General features: G+C 38.6%; 1 protein-coding gene across 1 annotated transcript in view; it reads left to right on the plus strand.

The window, feature by feature from the left end:
• LOC115633411 (cell wall protein IFF7) overlaps positions 1 to 19,605 on the plus strand; it is a 159,818-nt gene that overhangs the window by 94,560 nt on the left and 45,653 nt on the right. The window lies entirely within an intron of this gene.

Consider the following 19,605-nt stretch of genomic DNA (forward strand, 5'->3'; position numbering starts at 1 on the left):
TCGTTAATTGTTATCCATTGAGTGTAATGAAAAGCCATAACAGCCCATATATACACAGACACGTATATATGTATATATACTTGTATATTTTATCTGCACACATCGGTTTATAAATTTGTTTGCTTAACTTTGTGGGACTGGTGTGTGTCAACGATTTTGATTTATGAGCAAAAATCAAACAATTGTTGATTATCGTTTTTTGTTTTGTGTATTTTGCTTAATGTTTTTTTTTCGAAAATTGAAATTAATTAAATTGTGTCAAAGCTATGAAATTTTATAAAATAAATACATGTATCGCCCATCCATTTGTTATCTCTACCCCTCAATTAGTCCCTCGCTCTATTTGCATTGTGAGTGTGATGTGAAAAATGTTTTATTGCACTCACCGCCATATAGTCGAGTTGTTTTCCCCCCCGTTCAATATCAATTTCAATTCCAACTTTAATTTTCTCCCAATTTATGGCTGATTTATTTACTGTTTGTCATTTGCCATTTGCCATTTGCCGACATACTGGAGGGTTGGACGTCTAGCTGGCTTTTCTGCTTAGATGCCGCTAAATAAATATGGGTTTGGTGCCGTACATACGCGCACACTATATCTCTATCTATATGAATATAGAAGTATATATATATATAAATATATTTAGAGGGAGAGAGAGAGCGAGAGAGAGAGAGGGAGAGAGAGCGAGAGATAGGTATAATAAAGCACACACACATATCGTTGGTGCGCTTCGTACTCCTCCTAGCTCGGCATCGGTTGGTGTGAAAAGTAATTATGGCGCTTTATGACAGCCGGTCAACTTCATTCAACGTCCATTAATTTGGCCACACTTCACTTCATTGCGAACGCGAACAGCGTTAGCCCCTCCCGTCCCTCCTCTGCCGCCCGTCCGTCCAGCTGGGCTGCTCAGCTCTGCTCTATTTGCTCGAGCGTTTGTTGCACTTTATGAGTGCGCGTCGTCGTCCACTCCCCGCTGTTTGTCTCACTCGTCATGTTGTTGTTGTTTACTATTTTTTTCTGCTTTCTATTTATTTTTGTTTTATGTGTTGCCTCAGCTGGACACGAACACCGTTGGTAGCGCCAGCCCAATCCCCCATTCCCCGCAATTTTAATCACCCGACTCACAGTGGTGCCAGAACTGTGCCGAATAGCTTCCCTCTAGGATGATGCACTCGTCTATTTTGCAAAAAATCTACTCATGTTTGTCTGTATGAACGTAAATTTCTCGATTATCTGACGCATTAGGAATGACAAACTTGGCGTAAGCATTACTTAGGCGATGGCACAGCACGAGTTTTTATTTGTTGTCATGCATGTTACATGTATCAGAGGAAACCCATGAATGTCTATGTGTATGAATGTCTGTCTGTATGAACACCAAAATATTGATTATCTTGACACTTGAGGACGTCAAACTTGGCATTACCTAATTAATGGTACATCACAAATTGTTAATTGTTGTATGTGTGTCTGTACTCTTATGAAGGCCTAATTCTCGATTATCTGATGCATTAGGAACAGCAATTAATTGCACAGCACGCGTTTTTATTTCTTGTCTAATATGTCAACTAGAAAGTCCGTTTGTATAAATGTTCGTCTGCATGAACGTCCAATTTCCGAATATTTTCAGCATTTAATAATATTTGTGTAATATATTAAAAAGTTGCAAAATAAAGTACGTAAAACTCTGAAAAGATGAAGATCATATTCGGTCTTCAATATATGTATCAACTCTATTTTTTAGCCAGCAAGTACTGTTAGCGTCTGACAGTATGAAGGTCTATTTCTTTGGTATCTTAAGCGTTAGAAATGCGAAAACCATGCTTAAGGATTGCTACGCTTTGGATTCACTTTGGAACCACCATAGAAAAACGCTAATTTGTTTGTCTATCTGAATGTCTATTTTCTGGATATCTTTAGTATTAATATATGCTCTAAATCTTATTGCTAACCTAGTCTGTACAGAAGTCTGACTGTATGAGAGGCTTAAGCTCGCATATCCGAAAAACGCGAATGCTTTGAAGGACGATTACTGAAGTATTGATATCTGCTGGAAGTTCTTGACTCACAAGCCTCTATTAATATTGTACCGAATATTCAAGTGTGTTCTAGTTCTTCGGGGGCTATACATAGTTAGTATAAAGGGATCTACTGTCCAGCTATGACTGAATGCGGCACCACTGTAGGCTTGAGTCGTATCCCATAGTCCATGGCGATATAGCGACAGCCTGTTTTGGGGCACGGCCCGGCATTCCAACGCATTGCCGTCTGGTCACGTATGATGACCCAAATGTGTGGCTGACTGGCTGGTTGGCTGCCCTGTCCGTCGTCGTCGTCGTCGTCGTGGTCGTCGTGTGTCATGAAAATGTTGCGTTTGTTTGTATGTTTTTAATAAAATTTATTACACACTCACATGACAAACAGGGCAGGCAAACAGGGCAGTCAGACGGACAGGAGGGCATATGCTGCACACACACACACACACTCGCATACGCATCGTATTTGTCTAATAGAAAAATTATGGGCCAAGCCGGCGTTAATTTTTTTTATATTCATGCTGGCTCTGTTGGTCGCATGGCCTCCGAGAACTCCAATGCCTATAATTATAACATAAACATTTTTATTGAAATGCTGAGGCATTTTCATTTACGTGCCGAACCGATCTTAATAACACTTTTTCATTTCAAACCGACAGAGAGAGAGACAGAGAGACAGACACACACACACTCTTGGCCGGCTAGTCAAGCAAATGAACTAAAAGTAATAAACATTTATTTTATTAATTTATTATTGCACACACACAACCGAAATTCCCCGTATGTGTGCATGTAATTGCATGTGTGTAATTCTGGCGGCTAGATCTGTGCGTGATTTTCTGATCGTGATTGTGATCGTGATAAAAGTGGTCGTGTATTTCGTGACCATAAGGACTGCCAAAATATTTGAAAATAAAAATGAAATGAAATAAACAGAACTACAAGAAGTCGAGCATTCACATAAATTCGTGTATTCCTTTATTTTTAAAAGAAAATAAAGAAGCGCGCTATGCGACGAATGCGTTGAAACTTCCCAAGCAAGCTCCCTCAGTCTTTTATTCTTCTTATTATTTTTAGAGTGTGCTGTCTAGTGCTTTTCATTTGACCAATTCTGGGTGGTTCTGGGCAATTGCTTGATTATTGTAAGCAGCTCATGGAAGATAATTTCCTCGGATAATTCTTCTTGGCTTGGACACCATTTGAGCCGCACCGGTAAGCTCTCATCCTTGTCGTTTGTAACCCAACTTTCATCATCAGTCGATTTTATTGTCACGATTGGCCAACGATTCACAGATTCCATCATCTATATGTGAAGTTTCTTTCAAAAGTAAGCTAAATCATTTTGTGGTCAATGATTTGAAGCGATTGAGTGATCCAGGCTAGCCGAAAGGCAAATAATATTAATTAGATATTATTGTAATTTGATTAGATTTCTCCTTCTTAGGCTTTTCTAGCTTATAAGATGCTTTTTATAATTTATATATATTTTCCTCCTATGTCGACAGTCATATGTTTGTCGACATAAATAAATAAAATAAATCCTTCGACTTCATTTCCTCCATTTTTGTATAACTATTAATTCTTAGCCCACCTCAAGTTTGTACTTGTTTAGAGTATAAAAATAGTTCAATAGAAAGTCGTGCGTGATTGTGATTCGTTGGATGTGATTTCGTGAGCAGAACAGCTCAGCTCTAGTGTGGCGAATGTGTTTGTCTAAACTCCCACATTGCTTGCCTCATTTGAAGTGGGCCTGTGGGCGGAGGAGGGGTGCTGGTTGGTCCTCGCGCTGCTGTTGAGTGGCCCGCTCTTTGGAAAAAGCCATTAAAAATGCATACGCCAATCAGCCTAATTTAATTTGGCATCAATTTTTGCCTGAAACTAAAACTGAAATTCAAATTCAGCAGCCAACTGGCCCATCGTGTTACATAATGGCAGCTATACTCATCGCAGAAACAACAACAACAACAACAACAACGAGCGTTTTATGTGCAATTGAATTTGACAAATTGAAAGGTCCGTATGCGAAAGTATTTTGTGCCATAAAAGTTGACACATTTGCATAAAGCAAGCACGTCGTTAGGTCAACAAAACCGTTTATAACATTTTCTGCCCACCATATATAGATACTATATGTATTATACTTGTACTCGTACATATATTCTACATATACTTTATATTGTTTTTAAAGCTCGCTTCTAGTCTGGTCAACATTTGCTAAATAATGTCCTTGTTTACCCAATTGAAGTGGCCATAAAAACATGGCCAGCGCTCGACTTTTGTTTTTGCGGCATTTTACAATTAATTATCAAAGTCAATTCAATTAATTATCAGGCAATTAATTCCCTTCAATTACCTGTTGTTCTAAAAAATTACTTCCCTAGCAACAATCTATTTCTCAGGTAACACGGTTTTTAAAGCTACAAGTAGTGGCTCTCCGCTGAAGCTCAAAAAATGCTTAAAACCTACTTCGAAAATTTCCGTAACTTTTTAGAAATTACCATTTCTTTTTAATGTTCAAAAAAGGAGTTGAAGAGGCTTGCAAATATTTTTGCAATATTTAAAATATATAGCAACAATTTATTGCAAACAAATATTAATGATTTTTTTTAAATTCTTTAATTTTTAAAAGTCAATTTTAAAGTGGTAGTTCTTTAGCTTAGAGCAATAAAATAATTTAAAAAAAGGTTATAATAAAGTGCAAATAAATAATTGAAATATTTGAAATAGCTTGCAAAGTTTACAAATTTTCGAATTATAAATGCATTTTTTAAAAGTCTTCAATTTTTATATAACATTTTTAAATTGTAGTGCTATACTTAGTTTTGCGAATTCAAGAAAATATAAATTTGGGAAGCAATAAAACAAAAATGAACTATTAAAATATTTAAAATATCTTGCAACAATTTATTGCTTAAAGTTTGTTTGAAATATAAATATTGTTTTTAAAATTCTGAACATTTTTTATTAAATGTATAGCTTATAGCAATAAATAAATTCAAAAATAGATGTTTCTATCTCTCCCTCTACCATCTCTCTGCATATCTTTCAAGTACAACTATTTGTTTCATCAGTCCTTGGCACAAAACTGCTTCTCCCAGCATCAACTCATATAATAGAAGAAATACTGTAAGAAAATAACTGTTAAATCTGGTCCCCCCGCCGTTCTCTGCGCTTCTCAAATCACCGCCAATGAATGGCTGGAGAAAACGATTTCTTCAGTTAATTATCGTTAGCAGCTTCTGCTCTGGGGAATAATCGCTATACTAAGGATTTTTACTGTCATATTCATGGCCTCTCAGCCATTTGCATCGTTTTGCCAAGTTGCAGCTCATTAGCTGTGAAAAAAACAACAACAAACAAATAATATCTCTAACTGTGTGTTGAGGCAGCGAATGAGTTATGGTTGCCGTTTCTTCGCCTCAACTAACAGCGTTGATTATTTTAAATGATCTAGCATTTTTATTTGTGCACACAATGCATGGAAATTTACCACAAGTTGCAAGTTGCCGGCTGCCACTAACATGCAACCAAATGCTGCTGCACGCCAAAGTCGCATTAGCGGTCGAAGCTCCTCGCTTGCCACATTCAATTTTTCCAACTTGTATGATTTTTTCTCCGTTTTTTTTTTTTTTTTTTTTTTTTTTTAATGAAAAATTGGCAGTGTTATTTATTTAATACGCGTCATCAAATATACACTCAGACATAAAAGAGTGTGTGCGAGGGCTGGTCAAAAGGTTCAGCTTTTGCGAAGCCTTGGAAAATTTTTGTCATATTGACATTCTTCCTCGCAAAGTCTATATGTATTGTGAACTTTCATTTTCACAAACGATTAACTTTTGGTTTTCTAAAAAAATGAAAATTGGTTTTATTTGAAAGGCAAAACACGAAAGAAATCAGAGCTGCATGATATGGTTATATATGGCTTAGATTTAGAGAACTGATTGATAAAATAATTGATGCACTTAAGCAGGGATTTAAATTTTCTACAATTACTTGTTTATACAAAGAGATGTCGGAATAAACGTAGAGATCCAACTTTTTCATTAGAATTAGTTACATTTAAGTATTTTTAGAGGACAATAGTCAATCTTTTTGATAATAACTCAAGCATTAGATGTGGAAAAAATATACATCGTTAGTCATTGGAGAGGCGGATCGCAAACATTAAAAAGGAAAAGATCTATGATGCAGGAGTGCTGGAAAGCAGGATCGATGCTACAAACCATTTACGACGAAAGAGAGGGGTGTATCTAAAAAAGTTTGTTTATTTTAAGGGCCTTTCAAAAATATCTTTCGAAGTATATTAAGGAGAGAGTAAAAAGAGAAGAGAAAATGACGATAAAGTTATCTGAAAATAACTTCTTGGATATTTCAAAAAAACTGCAAATTATATTAAATACAGAGTAGGAGGGAACTTTATAATTGAATCAATCTTAGGAAAATATGTGTCTCTCGATTGCTTTGTAGCGACTTATTGAACCCCCTTCGCGTATGTCACACAATATATTTATATTAATGTACCAAATAGACAGACTTTTTCAATTTGCTTTCAATCAAAATTGTTGAAAATAAAACTATAGAGCAGTGTTAATAAATTGCATGCCACAAATTATGGGAATATGTCATGAAAAATTATGCACACACACCATCGCACACAATGCACAAAAGAGTCGGTCATTTCAAGGGGTCTCATGTGTCACGATAGAGTGTTCCGAGAGAGGGAGGATGGATTGAGGGGGAGCCTGAAAATTGTTAAAGTGTGTGCGACTGGCATCGTGTTCGCTCGCTCCTTTGTCACAAACTTAAATTTCAGCATTAAAAACAATAATTAAAAGTCTCACTTCTCATCTGTAGGTATGCCAGCATCGAAAAATGTTTCGGATACTTCAGCCATTCATTCAGTCGTTCAGTCTGTCAGTTATTCAGTCTGTCAGGCTGTCAGTCAGTCCGCTAGTCCGTCTATCTGCTGTCTGCGTCTGCTGAGTTGCTCAGAGCTGTGGAACGACTGTTTCAACTTGGCTTGCGTTGAATTGAATGTTGAAATGCACTGAAATTACAAGGCAGGTTAGCTGATCGGCTCGCTCTGTCCAGTCTGAACTGCCTTCCTCCCCCACTCCTAGCCCCCTGCATCCAGCACCACAACAACACTTGACAGCTTGTCAGTGCGCCACAGCTTGACTCGATTCAGATGTGGTCCGACTATAGAGCAGGCAGACAGGCCAGGCCAGACCAGACCCAGGCAGCAGGCCGTTAAGTTGCGACGCCTTTTACGAACGCATTTTTCATCTTTCCGCTGCACAGTGATTCAAATTTGAGCATTTCCTTCACTGTACTATATATTGTAACCCCTCCACCTCTACCACCCCACGAAGACAAAAGAGAAGAAGTTAGCCTTAGGCGAGGCAGTTGAATATATTGGCCTTTTGCTTTCCAAAATATATGCGTTCATACAGACGAACAAATAGTTGGATGGACTAACGACTGGACTGGTATGCTGAAGGAGATTGCAGGTTTTTACATTTAATGCTTCACTGATTTTTTTGAGCCCCTCAGAATCTCGAATATCAACTCATTAAAAAGGAATAAAAATTTTGGAATATATATTTTATTTAAATCTACTTACATACATATCATTAATTCGATAACAGACTTTTCACGAATAAATGCTGTAGTATAAATAACCTTACAAAAATTGATCCCTCGAGCCTAAATTATATTTGAAATTAATATTGTAAAATATTAACACATAAACTCGTAAATATTTATGCTTACATATAATATATTTTCTTTACAGGTAATTAACATTTCAATTGCCCAGGGAATGAGACTTGCGGAATAATTTTGCAAGCAACTGAACTCATTTGGTAACTATAGATAGTTTATTTATTATTTATTTACTGAATATTCGTTTAGAGATTAAAGAAGGATTAAGAATGACTTAGATCCATTGGCATAAGGAGACTCCACAAAGAATATATGTTCTTGATCAGTACAAGCCGAGTCAATGTTAAGTCTAAGAACTAGAACAAACAACAACAAAATTTAGAACCCCAGCTTTCCCAGGTCCCCGAAATTATGGATCGGTGTTCTTCTTTCCCGCACTGGAGAGGGGATATACAAGTACAAGATTCTCAACCATTTCATTCAGCGCTCTTTCGAGTTTTTTAGTTTCGATTGAAAATATTCTGTTTAACTTACTTTCAAATGGCACTCAAATTGTCTCTAACAATGCCTTAACAAATGCTGCACAGCCACTGTGCGACTGTCTGTCTATTTGTCTCTCCATCTGCCCGACACTCTGTGTGTGTGCGAGGGTCTGCGTCTTGAAGTGATTTTTAAATGATTATTTTTTGACACATGGGGCAACACCTGCATTGCATTTGCCTGCATTGGCAGAGGCGGTTGTGGTGGCGGTGGCGGTGGCAGTGGCAGTGGTTGGGGGGAGCACTGACTTTTGCTCGTTGCCTGTTGCACGTTGCAGCTGCCAAGTTGCTTGAGTTGCCCGTCAATATGCATAAAACGCCTGCCTGCCTGCAATGGACTGCTTTGTATCGCGTCTGGCGTGTTTGTCTGTTGGTCTGCCTGTCTATCCTATCCTCCCTCAATATCTCCAGCCATCCATTCAGCCATTCAACCATCTATACCTACATACATGTAGTTATGAATGTGTGTGTTTGTGTATAATTATATAATTTGACTGCTGCAATTATGTTGTTCTTCGTTAATTGAAATGTAAACGTCATCATTATGATAAGCGCGCATGTTTCGGGCCCCAAAACGAACTGACTTCATACTCCGCAGCGCTCTCCATAAGTGCAGTCCATAACGGTGCTTGTTTGTGGCGACAGAGACAGCGACAGCAACAGCAACAGCGACCGAGACTTGTTTGTTGTTGTTGTTGCTGTTGTTCGCATTGCGTGTCCGTGTCAGATTGCAGCGCTCGCCTATCGCTGCCGCGACGACTTGCGCTGTTTCTCTGAGCTCTCTCCTCACTGTTGATGCGTGCGTGTGTGTGTGTCATCTATGGGGAACGTGTCAATTTTATTTTTGATTGCTTCACTCGCACGCCCCCATCAATTGCATTTTCTTCGATTGCTTTTGTCGCGTTCTGTTTCTAGTCTTCTAGTGCAAAGGCCTAAGCATTGTCGTTGTTGTTGCTGCTGCTATTGCTGTTGTTGTTTTATTTTTGCAGCCCTTGCATTGCATTTTTTGCGCTCTCTTTATCTCTGTCTAATATCTAAAATGTAACAACCAAAAATGTGAGCCATCTTAGGTCAGGCAGACAAATTATTTGCATGCTAATCTGGCCATTCCTAAGAGCATGCAATTAATTGAATTTGAATTTTATACCCAACCGTGATTTTGTGCTACAACATAATACTTTGCGATTTACTTTTCACAACCAATTTGTAAAATATGACAAATTATTTGCATGTGTGGTCATGGAGTTTGCTTTTAAAACTTACTTCTTGGTCAACAATATTTGGACATATAGTGCTAGATAGGCAAACAATTTGTTCACGTATGTACATATGTTATAATTGAAATGCTATTTTTATAAAAAACAAAATGTATATTTATTGGGAAATTACTTTTTGAAGCATTTTTTTTTAAAATAACACAAATCTGTGTGCCGAGACTTATCGATAGTATATTATTTCATTTTAAGATTTTATTTTATTGGTAATTACTTCCTAGTGCAACAAGTAAAGCTATTTGTTTGTTAAATCACTCGTCATTGCATCAACTCAGTCGTTAAACCGGGTCTTACATATACCAGTTAAGATATTTTTATGAATAGAAACGAACATTTTAAGAATCGGTTCAAAATGAAATTATAAATAATCTAAATCTAATTAGAAATTTATTGAGCACAAGTTCAATTTTTAAGGAATATAGATGTTGTGCTTGTTCAAGTGCCAGTTTAGTTATAGTAGTTTTGTAAATATTTGTTTAAATTACATACAAACGATGCACATTTCTAATATTTTTATGTTAATCGGTAATTCATTCGAGGCTTTTATACGCGCATATCATATTGTAGAGCCCCACCATAGGGCCTTAAATGTTCGTATGAGGATATGTAACAGTAGCAACATCAACAACAACAACAACAATAACAAGCATCGAAAGCAAATTAACAGTCCCATTTGGCCTCTGCCTCTGCCTCGGTTGCTGCCGCTGCTGCCGTGCTTCGGTGCCGGTTGAACACCTTTAACAACATTAAGTTTAATGTGTCCCAGTCCCAGTTCCAGGAACCGAAGGCAAAACTTTTTGCAACTTTCCCCGTGCCCCCCGCCGACCATCCTGCCCCCATTGCTATTCTCAGCTGCATCCTCAACCTCATCCTCATCGTCGTCGCCATCGCCATCGCCATCACCAGCGCCATCGCCATCGTCGTCAAATTCAATTGAAATGCGAGCATTTTGCATACTGCGGGCACAAAACTTTTTTCTGCGTCCTTTTTTTATATTTTATTTCATTTTTTACATGCGGTGTCAGTAAACAAGTTGCAAGAAATGCTGACGATGGTAATGATGTTCGTGCTGGTGATGATGATGATGACGATGATAATGGTGTTGTAGGAGCGACAGGACGAAGCGAACAAGTCAAGCGGCCAAAATATGTTTAAGTTGTTTGGCCACTACTCTTGGTCACCAACGATGTGGATGTGGATGTGGGTGTGGAAGTGGGTTTGGTTTTGGGCTTGAAGGAAGGAGCCTTCGTCTTATTCCATTTGCGTTGCACTTCCCTACTGCTGCTCCTTTGGCTTCTCCTTCTTAATAAATTACTAGGCTGCCAACAGTCATTATTGGTTTAAAATCATCTGCAAGCAAATGTCATTAATTCTCAATGTAAATAACATAAAGTTCCCCGATAGCATTTCAAAAATACATACTTATATATATATATATATATAATTGTATATATATACGAGTATGTACTATTGTATTTGTTACAGAGCGCGCTTGCGAATTGTGTAACTGAACTCTCAGTTACTAGATAGCTCTTAGCACGAGCGCTCTTGAAGGGGAACTTTTCTGAACTCTTTCCAAAGCAACTACAACAGAAGCTCTCAAGACGATGCGCAGCTAGAAAGCTACCATCAGATGTGCCAGAAACTCGTCCAAACACACAAACTCTTTTAGGCCTACTACTACTCATCAACTCATGGCTCATAGCCTCGGATGCAGTGTTGAACAGCGAAAGTTTAATTCAGTTATGGCTTAGTGTTAGGCAGCGGCCCTCTTTCCTTTCGCTTCTCACTTCCACTTCGTAATGAAGCTCTCCCTTTGCTTCTCATTTAAACGACCTTAGCCTCACAATACAATTATTTTAAGGGGCCTGCTCTGCATTTTTCATATCGGTTAAATTTTTGATATTTCCAGCGTCCTTTTCTGCACTTCTGTTCTGTACATTATTACTCTTCTGAAACATTTGCGGAGGCGTCCTTCTTTTCAAGATTTTCGACATTTTAGATCTGATTCCAAGTATGTCTTGTGAGCTGATACAAAAAAACTAGTCCCATTTTTTTATCAGCTGGATTTTATAACATGAACAAAAAAACACATTTTTATAAAAATATCAATTTATGTTGATTTTTAGATTAGAACTTATCGTATGAGTGATTTTCTTGTCTTGGTACCTTTTCTCCATTGCTTTACATACTTGTATATCTTGATGGAAGCGTTTTCTTTGTTCTTCATTAAGATCTTCTTAATTATGATGGTAGTGATTGTTTTGTAGGAAAGCAAATATAAATATTTGTTTCTTTTTCTTGACAAAATTCTAAAGAAAACCCGATCTTAATGCCACTAGTGGCCATTAAATCAGATCGGTTGATATGCAACGTTCAGGTCAGCAATCTTTAATAATTTTGTTTATCATAATATCTACTTTTTGGGCTTACTGTTTGAGCTACCAAGATCAGATATAATAGGAGAGTACTGGTCCTTACTCACCCACTTCATGCGATAATGTTTAGGTCTCATTTGCTACTACTTGGTCGCTCTACCGAATAGGGGCCTGCTCTGCGCTTCCTATATTTCCTATATTTCCGAAACTTGGTGTGTTTGCCATTTGGGAGTATTCACTGTACACTGAGCTGTAGCTGCAGATGCGTGTGGCTGACCAAAAAAGTGCATTGCCCAGGGAGTTGTGATGGCCCTGCCCAGTTCCTCTGTCGCCTTCCTCTTCTGCTCACCACCCGCCCCCCCGGATACTCTTCTGCCACGTCTCTCGCTCCATGGCTAGCTGTTGCTGTCTGCGTACGTGACATTTGGCGGCGCCACCGAAAGCACGTAAAAGAAAATACTGTAAATCTGTACGCCATTTCTTTTTTTCTTTATTTTCTTTAGATTTCTCTGCTTCTTCTTTTTTCACTTTTTTGGTGTGTTGCGCCATTCGTCGTGGTTCTTGTTCGTCGACGTCCTCTCTGGTGCGCTGCCTCTTTGAGCGCGCCTTGTTTACAACTGCGTCGTCGACCAAGCGCAAAAGTGTTTGTTGCTGCAGGACGAGAGTCGGTATTAGAGGCAGGGGGCAGTAGTGGTGGGAGGGGAGAGGAGGGGTTATGTGGGGGTAACGGGAATTGGGAACGCGCAACGGCAACGGCACTGGGAATGGCGACTTGGGCACAGACGACGCTGCCATAAATTTTGCTTATCTAAACGGAAAAATACAATTTGTAATTGAAAATATTTTTGCACACAAACCCACACACACACACTCACTCATATATATGGGTAGAAAAACAGTCGGAAATGCGCAAGTTGCTGCTTAGTTTTGGTCCGTAGTTTTTTCTTTTTTTTTTTGGTTAAGTAGCCGCCCCGTTGGCGAATTTACAGCGAACAGGGCTCGCATTGAGCTTGTTTGTGGCGCCTTGTGTAACATGACAGCTGCAATGGCATGTTGTCTACAGCACACATACACCCACATACTTACATAGATATGCACTTTTAGTTGCAGCTGGAAAAGCTTGCATTTAAAACTCGCCAATTAGATGTCACGTCACTAAAGTGGCGTCCAATCCTTAAATGATAGGAAAACAAAGTCGCACTAAGAAGATCTAAGACTTTTGGAATAACAAATATATGTTTAAAATATGTGCGATGCCTAGTTATAATCGGGCTTAGATGGGGCCAAGCCAAGACAGACAGTGTAGGCAACAAATCATAATCGATGTGAGCTCGGGGTCACCAAATGATTGCAATAACTTAAGGCCCTATACGCACTAAGAATAAAACATATATATTTAGTTTAAAATATATGTGCTGCCTAGTTATAATCGGGCTTAGATGGGTCCAAGCCAAGACAGACAATCATAATCGATGTGAGCTCGGAGTCATCCAATAATTGCTGTTAAGCTTTTAAAGCCCTAAGTGATAAAGGATTGTGTGTCGTCGTGTGTGCCAAATAATTTGCCAGCCAGGTCCAAATAATTGCCCAGCTAAGCCTTAAAATTCCCAAATGCTTAAGTAAAGCAAGCTTTCAGGTCGGGGTCACCAAATAATTGGCTAGCTAGGAGGTAAGCGCCGGCAACAAGCAACAGTAAAATGTAGACAATGTGGCTAAGGTTGGCTAACGAAGTGTCTGTTGAGTAGATTGAAAACTGCTTTTTAATTTAACCAGATTTATTATATAGAGCTCTCTCTCTCTCTCTAGCTACCAATTTGTCAATCCCATTTGCACTGTCAATCTGTGCTGCCTTATCTGTCGCTCATGCATCAACTTACCCCAAATCACTCAATAATCAGCTTTTATTCTAGCATGCTGTATGTGCTTTTTGGTCTCGCCTTACACTCCTTTATCTTCCATTTGATGTTTTCGTTCAGCTTTTGGTTTATTTGTATTTGTATTTGCCATTTCCCATGCACTTCACACCTGTCTGTTTCTATGTCTTTGAAAACTTTCTTTGAAGCCTATTCTATGTTCGTATTTTTTGTTCTGCTCTTTCTCTCTTTGCATGCATGTCCATTGTCCAAACACACTCGACAAATCATTATAATGCGCTCTTAATTAGCGCCATCCTCCTCTCCCTCAATTGTAGTTGTGGAACTTGTTCGACTTTTTCAATTGGCCGCATTATTTAAAGTGCCAACATTTCGCTCTAATGGACGAGGGGTGGAGATGGTCCGTAGACTGAGTGCAACTTTCGATTTATGCCCTTAGCCGCTAGTGACGTGGCACTGGCAGTTGGCAATGGCAGTAGCTTTCAATTGTCAATGTAACACTTAATCGTGCATACAGTTGAAGAGAAACCTGAGCTTAAAAAGAGCCCCAAATAATCCCATACATGAAAAGCAGGCCTTAAGCCGGACAGAACAAAGTGTGAGTGCAATTGTTGTTGTGTAAACATTTGGTTTATGGTTTATTTCCATACGGAGTGAAAAGACGTTAACTATTTAGAAATAAAATATATTTAAGAAACAAGCCCTTGATTGCTGATTTATTTTTTGTCGAATTATACTGTTACTAATTACAATAACTTAAGTTAAATTTAAAGAAAAATACCATAACTAGGAGTTTAGGCTTACTTAGATATTATATTTATAAATTATAAAAATCTAATACAACAGGGTGTGACCTCTTTATCCTTCTTCTCACTGTAGCACTTCCTTTTCTGCGCCTTGCTGGTACACTTGCTTAGGTTCGTAGACGCTCCATATATTAAGCAGTCTGCTCATTGAGGACGTCACCAACTTTCTGCACCTCTAGGTCCTTTTCTATGTTTACCGTTTTCATATACCAGGAGGCAGCAGTTAGCAGGCGAAGGGTTTTAACTTGCAGGATTCAGATTTTCTCCAGCTGGGATGTTGTAGCGATTCCGGATACCTGCTGGTTAGAAGCCACATCATTTCATTGACTCTGTCATTCAGTGTCTTTATGACACAAGGATATGTGAGGCGCCTGTCGAAATGAACGCCCAAATACAAGTAGTTGTAGTTGTTGGATTGATTCAACACCTGGTCCTTGTATTCCTCACAGACTCTTTATGCGTCAAATCATAATCGTTGTGAGCTCGGGGTCACCAAATAATCGCATAACTAAGCATTGCAAGTCCTTAGTGTGTAAGGCAAGCTAAGCAGTCGAGATCAAATAATTGCCTCGTTAAGCCTCCCACTTAAAATGTATAACAAATTTAAATGAAAAGCTGTTCAATGAATATAGAGGAAATGTGTGGCACTTCAATTTCTATTTTGCCTGTCTGTGTGTGGGGATATTTCTCTCGGTGCATATAGTGTGGCACTATAAATCTGCGTCACTTAATTACCGCTTACCACATGCAGCATAACTGTTGAGCATTTTAATTGTTTGCCACTTGGCAGCTTCGACACTTGGCGCTGCATATTCGATTGGCAAATTGAATATGGAGGACAGCTGCTCCTTTCACACACACACACATGCATATGCACACGCTTGAGAGGACATCCGCACAGCATAAGCGTACTTTGGCATCCTTAACCCACTTTCGCTCTCAGAAATTGCCACACAGCGCAAGTTATTTACGCGCTTATTGCACCTTCTGCGACAATTTTGCGGGCGCTGTCATGCAACAAGTTTTTGCTGTTGTTGTTGGTTTTTTGTTCATAGTGCGAGTTAAACTAAAGCTTTTAGCTGCGATATATATTCATATGGCAGCGCATCTTTATCCTTTGGCAGCTGGAGCAGCTGCTACTTTTGCTCCTGCTGCCGCAATTTGTGGCACGACTTGTGGCATGCTCCACTTTTATTAACTTTTTAATGCAGCACCCGACTCGAAGCCATAGCCACAGCCACAGCACCGGCACCGGCACCACCTTCATTTAGCCATCTAGCTTTCACCACCTGAAGTTCTCAACAGGGCTGATGGAAATTGCGAAAACTCTTGGACTCAAGTGACGCGCAGGTTGACGCAAAGGTTAGCTCAGCTTCCTGCCATCCTTTCTGTCTCTGTCCTGCTAGCTGGCTGGCTGGCTGGCTTGATGAGTGAATGACTTTCAACGTCCTTCAAGCTGTCACTCATTAAGTCAACTTATGAGTTATAATTAATTAAAAATCAATAACTCTATTTGATCAATATTTCAATAATTTCCAACGTTTTCAATAGTGCTTGTTCTTGTTTCACAAACGGGAAACATGTTCTATTCCACCAAAGGGGGAATAAAACGCATTTCAATCATTTCCGATATTTCCAGTAAATGGAAAATATTTTTTTTCTCAAAACAATTACTCCACCATGAATATATCTCCTCTCTTTTTATGGAATTTCTATGTGTTCTATGAAATGAATGAACGAAACGAAATGCGTTTCAATAATCTCAACTGTTTCCAAAATATTGAAATTTTGAAACTGTTATGCTTTAAAATATATTGAAACACATTTAAGGGATTTGGAAAAAAAATTAATAACTTAACAAATACACAATTCATAAAACCAAATGGTTTTTTAAGCAACTAAAAAAATATATCATTTGATTGCTTAAAATTAAATAAATTGAAATAGATGTGAATATAAATGTGAACAGAGCTTTTTCGATGAAAGAATCGAATGGAAAAAATGAAAAATTATCACTTTTTCGAGGAACAAAGACAAAAATCTATATATTTTTTACTTAATTGAAATGGAATTATGAAACATGTAAAAGTTAATTAAGGCAGGGCTTTTTGGAAGAAATGAAACAAAACTGAAAACATAGGCAAATTTTTCGAAATTGTGAAAAACATGTCTTTTCCCATTAATTTCAAAACATCGAATATTGGTACTGGACCGCAATATGCGACTCAAAAAAGTTATGCAAATTATATGAATAATTTAAAAAGATACAAATAATTTGCATGGCTTTTTGCAGCCCTGGTTGGAAGCCTTAATAAGTTTATGCCTCGCAATTTCCACTTTGCCGGTTATGCGGCCCTTTTATGCGGTTCATCTGCGTAGCAACCCCTCAGCAACCGCCACGCGCGTTTCCCAGCCCTCTGCTACGCATACATACTTACAAATATACAAGTAGGAGTAGACTATATATGTATAAGTATAAAGTAAGTATAGTATGTATAGATTGGCTTTCCTTTTACACAACTTTGGCAAATTAATTACATTTTATTGGCGGAGCTGCTGGGCTCCCCAAGCGAGTCTGAGTCTGAGTCTGAGTCTCAGTTCGGTCTGAACTTGAAAAACTTGGCGGCGTTTGGCAAATTTCATTTGAACCAAAAAGTTGGCGTGCCAATGAAGAAGTTGCAGCAACAAGAACAACAACAGCAGCACCAGCAGACAATGTGCAGCAATTTGTGGCAAGCTTTTTCATCCTTATTTGAAGCTTTCTTTATTTTTCATGTTTGCCGGCCAAGGGCGTGATCGTTAAGAGCGTTAAAGTTGTAATCCAAATCTATTGGAAATTTGTGCAGGGGCTGTCATTATTGTTTGTTTGTTTGTTTGTTTGTTTGGAAAGTGCTTAATGTACACGTATGTGTACATATGTTTGTGTCTGTGTGTGCATATCATAACAATAATAACTTAATGCCTAAAACAAAACAAAACATGGCGCACAACATGGCCGTTAAAATGCATTTTATGACTTTCAAATACGAAAGCTCGTAAAAACCAGGCGACATGGCATGTCATGGAGGCGCTGCAAGGGTAGGGACTAGGTGTTGCTTTATACAAATGCATACAGTATACCCTCGCTAATCCAGACAATTAGTGTCTAAAATACTGTAAATATAGTACAGCGAAAAAGAACCATTGACTAATATTATAATTTAGAGAGCTTACTTTTATAAATTAATATTTTATATGAATAATTATTAATTTTCATTTAATACCAGAAAGCTGCAAGGATGTTCTAGAAAGACGAATCTGTTAGGGCATGTCCGTTTGTCTGTTCGTCCGTTTGTCTGTATGAACATCAGGAACTTTTGAGCCATAGCAGCTTGAAATACCAAACTTGCCATAGAGACTTGTCCTATATATAAGCAAATCCAGTTTATTATAAACCATATATATCCTCACTATTTTATATATCTGCCATAGTAACGAGTGGTGAAGAAATCAAGCTTCATACCAGAAACTTGTTTGTTTATCAAAATATCTGTATCAAAGGTTTTTATGAGTTTGAACTTCTTATTATCAACATTGGTGCATTTTATCAAATAGCTGCCAATATTAGTAGAATGGCTTTAGCAAAGAAAAGGGTGCTTAGTCTTATATTTCGCCTAGAAGTTTTGGGTTATAAAAAAAAAATCTTTCAAGTTATTGCAATCATTTCAGCCACAAAAAGGCGAATATTTTTTAAGCCAATAAATCAAAATAAATGCCTCAGAAAAGAGACTATTTGTACTGTATATGAACGAAAGATCATAAACAACTATATTTGGCACCGACTGGGGCTTACATTTTCCGCACATTTCGAAAACTATATAATTGAATTCAAAACGGCATGTTGCTCATATTTTTCAACTCTGGCTAACAGAGTCTACAAAGGAACCTAAATGGGCGAGCGATGTATCGAGATTGCACTGCGCATATATACATACATATAGTACTATATATCTGTGTAGTATTTGTGTAGGCAGAGACCGTCAAACGTGGACACATAAAACTCGTGGCAGCAATCATAGAGCAAGTAGCAAGTACCTCGTCAGCTCTGACACCAAAATGCGCATTTTTATGGCTAATCAAACCTTTGCCACAAGCAGGCAGGCAGCGCGAGGAAGTGGGAGAGTAAGAGAGTGGGGGAGTGAGAGAGAAGAGGAAAAAATATGAAAATTTTTGATGATAATGCACAGACACACAAACACACACATGCACGGAAACAGATACAAATACACATCTGTGTGCTGTTTGCCTGCTGTTTATGATGCGTTTACGACACGTCACAGGACACGCACACGTGAAGTTGCATCATAAACGCTTTTGGGGCCCACTGTGGGGCGCCACATAAAATTGAATGAGCGGAGGGGGAGGGGGAGGGGGATGCGCACTAACCGCACAAATGATAGTGCCAGCAATATGACGGGAAAAAAAGGAAGGAAACCAAAATTGTTGAACGCGCGCAACATTTTTGGTCGACAGTGGCAGTGGCAGCGGCAGCGGCCGTGGCGCCCCACATTGGGCGCCAGTTGGTTTTGAAACATAGGGGCTTGCAGCCTTAGGCGCTACTCTCATAAAAATCACAATGAATTTATTTTATTCGCTGTTGTTGCTGCCGCTCGTAAAAATCAATGAAAACATTTTGGAAGCGCCTTCGTGCTAATCTGCCTACGAGCAAAAGCTGAAGTTTTTAGCTTCTCGCTAGCTCTCAATTTTTTTTTTTTTTTTTTGCTAGCTTGTCTGATTTTTTTTTTTATTTTCTGCTGCTGTTGTTGTTTTGGTTTGAGTTATTCCAATGAAATGCGTTGCCGTTGTCGTTGCTGTTGCTGGCCGAAAAGTTTTGAGCCAAGTTTCGTATGAAATTTGTAGCCAGAACTATAAAAGTTCGAGTTCAGTTCGAGTTTCTTTTGAAACAGTTTGTTTTCTTTTATTTCCTATTTTGCCACTCCGCTCCGCGCCGCCCCTTCCGCCCCGTTCCGCTCCTTTCCGCTCTGTTCGGTTCG

The sequence above is a fragment of the Scaptodrosophila lebanonensis genome, unplaced genomic scaffold (genome assembly GCF_003285725.1).
Source record: "Scaptodrosophila lebanonensis strain 11010-0011.00,11010-0021.00 unplaced genomic scaffold, SlebRS2 tig00001418-arrow-arrow-pilon, whole genome shotgun sequence".
NCBI lineage: Eukaryota > Metazoa > Arthropoda > Insecta > Diptera > Drosophilidae > Scaptodrosophila > Scaptodrosophila lebanonensis.